We start from the raw sequence: 8,449 nt of genomic DNA on the forward strand, positions 1-8,449 counted from the left end.
GAAAAAAGAATAGAAATTTAGTTATTATAATCCCTCTCTTTTAGTCATCATTATCTAATCATTATGTACAAATAACATTATTCAATATATGCTTTTATGTTTCCATTATTAAAAAAAAAAAATATTTTTCTCAAGAATTTGTGTGTTTGGTAATTAATTGTCTCCCCAATAGCATATAAACAAGGATAAAATATGCAATAAACTTGATCTTAAAATTAGATATATCATTTTTCAATCTCTTGGATATAGTTATTCTCTTTTCAAATTACTGGCGAATGCATGTTCGTTGCACATGTAGTGAGTGATGTAGTGTAAGTAAAAATGTTGGATTTTGGTTTTGTGAAATTGTAGTAGAAAATGAAACTTGCTTTGAATGAAGGTTACATTGGATTATATAAACAGATCATAATCAGTATACTTAAGATGTGTACTAACTGTGACTTCAATGTAATTGTCAATGTATTCTATGGTTTACTTGGGGTTCGATTGCCTAGTTTGCAAAAGCGTTTGAGGTCTTCAATCTGAATGGAAGAACAAAATTAATTGTACGGAATCTTCACTGAATTTAGCTATGAAATTAACTATTGGCATGACATTCATCTACTTTGATTTTCTTCCAGCATACGAAGAAATAATAAGTTAGCTCAAAAAAGAAAATATCAATGGTAAGATCATACGAAATTTATGTCCATGCATTCCCTTACATAACCAAATCCACCTTACTGAAAGAAACTCTGATGTTATAATGAAACAAAGAAAGTTGGAGAGACATAATATCGTGCAATTGGAGGCATAATATTCATGTCATGACACAATATTACTCCCTATGATTAGTAAGTGCAAACAAAGAAAGTGTTGAAAACCAAATATAACAGCTGAAGCAAGATAGACGATATTCTTGAAATCCTATAAATACTTAATACATGCTGCAAAATGCAACCATTAAGAAGAGTAATAGTAGTAGTATGAACAATTACTTACAAACTTGACCTAAAACCACCGCAAATGAATGATTTTAAGGCTCCGTTTGGTAGTCATTTTTTTTAAAATATATTTCTCTCTTTCTTCTTTTCAAGCACACATTCTTTATTAAAATAATATTACACGTAAATCAAATTTTTTTTCTTATTTCTCAACCATACATTTCAAATTAATTTACTATTCTAAAATGTATTTTTACATAAAAATGTCTATTAAACATCCCCTAAGGTGTTTTTGGTTTTTAGTTCAAACATGAGTGGAGTGAAATATGAGAACCTATGTACTTGACCACAAATAATTATTTGATAACATTTGATTGATGCTCCAAGTTTAAACAAATTTCATATCTGATAATTAGTTCATCATTGTTATTTAGGACCCTTTCTCCACTTCAATTCAACTTGAAAGCAAATAACTAACACTTACCAAAACAGAGGAAACTGTCTGGAATTATATTTTTGATCTTTTTTTCTTTTATGCATAAGAGAGAGAATTCATTTACTTAAATATAAACAAGGCTACAAAGTATATATACTGCGAGACTACAATGTATATATTTTTGTATATATTTTTCCATAAAAATTACATGGCATTTCATTGTTAACTACGGACTTGGGCAATTATAAACCTGAATGTTGATTTCCAACGTTAAAACTAGTTAGCATAATTAAAAAAGTCAAAGTAATACAAAATGATCAAACAAAGTAGAAAGCAATCAGAAATATTGACAAATTCAAGTATCACAACAGAAACAACTTGATAAATTAGAAAACAGAATTTTACCTTATCAAGAGAACATTCATACTAACAAAGAAGAGAGTAATAAACCAAATTTGACAACGGAATGCCCTTTTATTAAAAGAACCTAAGACTGCATTCTTTTGACACATAACATGATAACACCCTCACTCCAACAAAGTCACCATTTACAAGAACCCATAATTTTCCAAAAATAATTTTAGAAGCCGGATGCAGGTTAGATACCTAACCCCCAAAATCACCATACACTCTTGAGATTAATCTTTCTATTCCTATAATCATCATCAACAAGATCAGTTGAATTAATTTTATCCTTACTCATGAAAAACAAGAGGCTTCAACGAGACTTCTAAACAAAATCATCATGAGAAACGTAAGATAAATTGAGATACAAACAAACTAATAAATTCAAATTATACATTTATTTCTTTTTCTTATGTGATGCTTAATAAGCCATTGTTTGAGTCTTATTCTTCTCAAAATTCTTTTTTTTCACAAAACTCATTTTCAACCACATATTCTTTAATAAAATAATATTACACGTAAACCCAAAATTTTTCCTTAATTTTTGACTACGCATTCTCCATCAATCACTAATTGAAGATGCATTCTTTCCCTTAAAATGTGGCTCAAATAAGTATCTCCATTCTTTTTATAGATTGAATTTTTATCTAGTGGGAGACGAAAATCTTGGATTGTTTCCTTATTCCTCTTATTTCTCTCAGAGGCCTAAGAGTACAAGTAAATGTATTTACCCAAAACTATAATAATTTAAATTCACATCAACAAAAATCCAAGTGATCATGTATCAAAGAGTATCTGCATTACATTCAATCTTCTATTTCCATGAATCCACAATTATATCATAATATACTCGGTAACATGTGAAATAAGAATAACCTGAAAGATTAATCATCCCTTCATCATTTCCAGCAAGTGCTCCAAATTTATTAAACCCAAAGCAAAGAAATGCATGCATAATTTTAGAATCACCTACTCAAATACATATTTTCATTTGAACCCAACTTTTGATAACATACTAAATTATGTATGACAGTGACAATATCCAACACATACATAACCTTTAGTTGAAAATTTATTAGTGTCAACTTCTATCTTCCTTATTGCAAACAATAAAATATAGGATCCAGATGATGATTGAGCTCCCAATTTGGTGAAAATTCTATTCTAAATTCCACAAATAAAATAAGCCATTTTTCGATTAGATAAGGAACATCAATAACGCTAGGGTAGTTTTCATCGTACCAAATCAATAAACAAGGAATATAACACCAAGTACTACACACTAATTTTACATTGCTTTAGCAATATTAGCTAAACAGTAAGAAAAATAAAAAATTTACAAAACCTACAAAATCCAAATTTCTCATAGAAAAAAAAAGCGCATACTTTGAATGCAGCATATGACCGTACTCGACAAATAATGTGCAAAATTTTAACATTTTTTAATCTTCCTTAAAACTATCGATTTTAATCCACATTAACAAACATATTGTAATTGAGCTAATTGACTAACGCAATGTTTGGCCATGCTTAAATGTGGCTCTTTTAGCTGCTTTTACGAGCCGACTTTTAAGCATGGCCAAACACGTGCCAAGAAGGGCATCACGTTTATCAGTAAGAATAGAAGATTTAGTCCACAAGCAGCTCAACTCACATCTTGTACAAATAATCCATATTATCAGGAATCCAAGTCCAACGTTTCACCAAAAGACTTACATAATTAATCTTCAAAATATTGCAAGGATATTGACCAATTTCTCGAAACGTTCTCGTGTTTTTCTCTGAATCGATCACAACCCACTTGAGAATTTCACTTCTTGTACACTTTAAACAAATCCTCAAACGAATCTGGGACTATGGATTTTGACGAAAGGTTTGTTAATAGTGATTTTTTGGGCGATAAGATTGCATAATTGACAGATAGGAACTCGATAAAATTCTTAGGATGAAAATTACTAAGTGTCAATCCCAACATTAGTTTAATTGAGAAAGTATTAATAGGGTTAATTGCACCATAAATTGGGAAATTTTTTTAGAATGTCTATCAATTCTTCTTTCTGTATCACTTGGGAGAGGAGAGATAGATTTTGTAATTTTCCTTTCTACAAATTATATAGTGAAACTCGTTGGTTGCAACTTACAATTTGCTAGCTGTTGGATTGGAATGAGCGACTTTTCGTTTCAGAAAGGTGGTGATGTTTAGCTAGGCTTAAAGAACTTTAATTATAAATAAACAAGTAAATTTAAAACTAAATAAATTTTTTATTTGTCAAAATTGGAAATTTTGGCTATCTTAGAATATACTTAAATATACTTTAAAATAATTTTTTTCATCTATTAAAGGAGAATTATGGAAAAATCATGCATACACAACAAAGGAATGTAAATGATAAAGATCGAGAAACAACCTAAAAATTCCAAATGACAAGCATAAAACCAGCTTATTAAAGTCAGCTAAATCAGTACTAAGTTAGTTAAAGAGGTAGGAAAAATAAGCAAAAAGAAACATAAACTGAAACCCATGATTGATGATGAAAACAATAGAAAAAATAAAGCAATTTCTACACTAAAACATTATTAAAAAAATATCCCTAAATATAGCCTAGAAAAACCAAAATAATTCTAAGCAAGTAAAAAATAAATAAATAAATAAAATGCAAAATTACCTTTGATTCGCTAGTGTTTACTTTATTACCACCAGCCACGAGAAGTCGTTAAAGAATCGATTTACTTGTATCTTTAAAAAGATGAGTTTGATCTTGAAAAAGATGAATCTTTCAGTATTATTCATAATGTCCCATACCCTTAGAAAATAAAGAAAGACATGTTTAAGAATATACAGTCATAGAGAGAGAGAGAATATGGGTGTGAAGAAGAGAGAGAGAGAAGTGTGAGAGTGATGCATAATATAGATATAGAGAGAGAAGGTAGGTGAGTGAATGAGTTTTAGAGAGATAAAGTGGAAACTCATTAACATATGTGTCAGCCCATTAAATCTGTAAACCCAGCAATGATGAAACCACTTCAACTCACTCCAGTATTGCTCAGCTTAGCTAGAAAATGGCTTACGAACAATTAAAAAAAAACCCACTCCTATATATTTAGTTAGAAAATCCCAAAAAACTGGTATAAATTATTTTAACAGGATTTCACTATCATTATTTGGAACTATAACAAAAGGTGCAGAAATTTCGCGTGTTAATTGTGACCATTTCGAATTTTTAGTCCACTTATGTGACCTCATCCATTGCCTTAATAAGAATCTTAATACGTTGGTTTTCAATTAATACAAACGTGACTATAAGTGAAATATAATGCATCATTTTAACTTTTATATTCAATGACCGTGACCTTTTAATATGTCTTATTTGACCTGTTAATTTTTACATTTTAACTGCAACCATAATCCAATGGTGCAAATGACAGAAATGAGGTAGTTTCAGCCTTGTTAGCGGCCCCAATGTAATGGTTTGATTCCTGAGATATGAAATTTGATTCTTTGTGGATATCAGTGTACAGACAAACTCTTGTTCTTTAGCCTGTTGGAACACATTCCGCGATTTACCTCTCTCACAATACTCTAAGGATGGGGCAGTAGGGGCCTTCAAGGTTGAGGTTCAACCCTTTTTCTTTTTTGAATATATTGCATCAATTTGCCTTCAAGTGCACTATTAACCAATTTTAAATCAGAAATGTGATTTTAAGAAGAATATGACATATTTAGGCTATGTTTGAACCTCATTTTTTTTTATTTAAAAAAGTAAACTGCATTTTGGAATAGAAGATTGATGAAAAATGTATGGTTAAAAATAAAGGAAAAGTTTTTAGGTTGTGTGTAATATTATTTTATTAAAAAATGTATGATTAAAAATAAGAGAGAGAAAAATATATTTTAAAAAAAGATGGGGATCAAACGGGGGCTTAATGTGGTTTATAGTTTTAATTCCGTGAAGTTTTGCACTCGTATGGATGGATACACACATTTTAGGATTTCGATACGGGATGGTCACACTGGATTTTGAATTGATTTGGGGATTTATTTTTATTTTTTTTGGGTGTTTTGGATTTCTTTCCATTTTCGAGAATTTAATTGATAAAGTTGTTAGACATTAGTTTAGGAACTTAATAGTAAAAGTAGCAAATGAAATTGCTAATAGGAAGACAGGACTTAGTGCTAAACACTAAATAATTCTCTTATATTTGGAAAGAAGAGAGTATTCAAAAATGCTGGAAAAGGCAAAGATTATAAGGCAGGTCTATGCGTGAAGGTGTTCTTAGAAAAGATGGTGAAAAAAATAGTATAGGAAAAATACATAACTACGATATTTCAATTACACAATTTCATATTTAACAAACTTACAAAAATATTCCAAAATCTGGTGATAAATTATATTAATATATTATATATTTTTAAAATATATATTATTAATGAAATTTAAGAAAATTAGTTAATCTACAATATCTTTATCTACAAAATCATATCCTAATAATATATCATTTAATAATTGTTTTTCTTACCCTCCACAATCTCTCTCTTACACCTCCTCACACTCTCTCTTTTATAGATTTTCTAAATTAGGTGGTCACATTTTGTTGTGACATATAATTTAATTAAACAAGTTCCGATCACAATAATACATAATTTGTGGTCACTATTACAAATTGTACAAGGTCATAGTTACAATGACATAATTTGTGATCATGATTACAAATTTAATCACAAATTACTTGTTTTAATAGGTTACAGTTTACAGATTTTGTAACTGATAATATGTGAAACCTCAAATGGAAGCCACATGGAAGCACTACTTGCATACACGTGGTAGCCAACCATGACAAAATAAAGAAAAAAAAGACGAGAATCACCTTTCCGTCAAGTGCTATCTCCACCAGGGCTCTGCTGTCGAAGAGCGCTCTCTCGAATTTGAACTCCTTTCGTTCAAAGCTCTCTCTCTTGTGGTCGAAGCACTTGTTTTATTTAGAGCAAATTTGATGAGTGTATTTTTAAGAATGATTAATGTAACGTTTGCATTAATAAGTGTCAGACATGTTAAATCTAGGAATGTAGAGCGGTTTACCTCTTATCAAATGTATTTGTCAATGTAATTAATGTGTGACACTATTACGACTTCTGTCAATTAAATGGAGCCATGTAGATTTGATTCAACAGTGACTACTTCGGCCTGATCAATATAAATAACAATTTTTGTAACATCGTACGAGATGAAAAATATATATTCAAGCTTACATGCTTATCACCATTCTCTTGATATTTATTTGCTTAAGTTACAATTATTCATTATTACAATTGTTTCTGGCCATGTGCATTTCACTCCTATTCTCACGTCCATGGTAAGCCGTCGAATTTTAGACCAGATATTCGGGAAAAGCCCATCGAAATTTGCTCACATGGACTTAAGCGGAACCCGACACTCGTTGGCACATTTTTTGGGGTGAATAGATTTAGTCACAAATTAAAGTTTTTACAGGTCACAAATTATAAATAAACAAGATTACCAAATTAACGGATCACAATCGCCCTTCATCTCCACTCCACCTCACCTCCTACCCCACTCCATTGCTGTTGGCACTACCCAAATCGTCGCTGCCAACACCACCATCACCACTTGCATCCCACCACTACCCCATCCACCTCCACACAATTGAACTATAATGTTGCGTATACAATTTCATTACCGTTGGTGTTGACACCACCCAAATCATTGTCGTTACAACCACAATTATAATTTGATATGTTGCATGTACAATTTCACCTTCATCAGCGCCATCCCAAGTCGACCACCACTTCAAATCCACAATCACGATCACATCCTTCAAAATCCACCACCACCATCGTTTGCACCTTCAACACGCTACGAATTCATAGCCAATAAAGAAAAGGTTGGCACAGAAATAAAAGAATAGAAGCACATAATCAAAAGCAAATTTTGGTCTGATTGATGGAATAGTGGCGACACCATGGGTGTAGGTTTGCCCGCCCTATCAATAATGCCTGAATTCGAAATTTCTGAGATTCACAATTCACGAATTCGAATTTTTTCTCATAGATTTTGTGCCCCACATGGTGTTATGAAACCAATCGAAGTTGGAATCATGTTTGGGAGGTGATTTCACCAATTGTCGGTAGTGGGAAGTGGCGACGACGATGACTGTCGGCATTCATGGTATTGTTCTGAGAAACCCTCCCTCGTACACCAAACAAAATCCATTTTGAAGAAATAAGCATGTGTACAGGGGGTTCTGTGATTCCCTCCGAATTCTCACATGGGTGGGCCCCATATGAGTAAAATATTCCCAATTAAAAAAAGAAAATCCACCCACCCCTTATTATGTGTGTTTTGGAATAGCTTTGTAAATCCCTCCCTTGTACACCAAGCAAAATCCATTTTAAGAGAAATTGTTATAAAGAGAATAATGGGTATGGATGGGTGAAATTAGAGGGGGAAATGATAATTATCTTTATTTAGTTTCTGTTGATATAAATTTATTAATATTAAAACGTGAATAACACCTGTTTTATGAAAATAGACAAGTCCTTGTTTGATGGTCAATATTTGAAAAAAATAATATATTTTTTGAATAATGAATTTTTGAAGAATGCGTTGTTAAAAAATTGAGAAAAAGTATTTGATTTATGTGCAAAATATTTTATTACGTGAAAGTA

The sequence above is a fragment of the Olea europaea genome, unplaced genomic scaffold, assembly GCF_002742605.1.
Source record: "Olea europaea var. sylvestris unplaced genomic scaffold, O_europaea_v1 scaffold101, whole genome shotgun sequence".
Taxonomy (NCBI): domain Eukaryota; kingdom Viridiplantae; phylum Streptophyta; class Magnoliopsida; order Lamiales; family Oleaceae; genus Olea; species Olea europaea.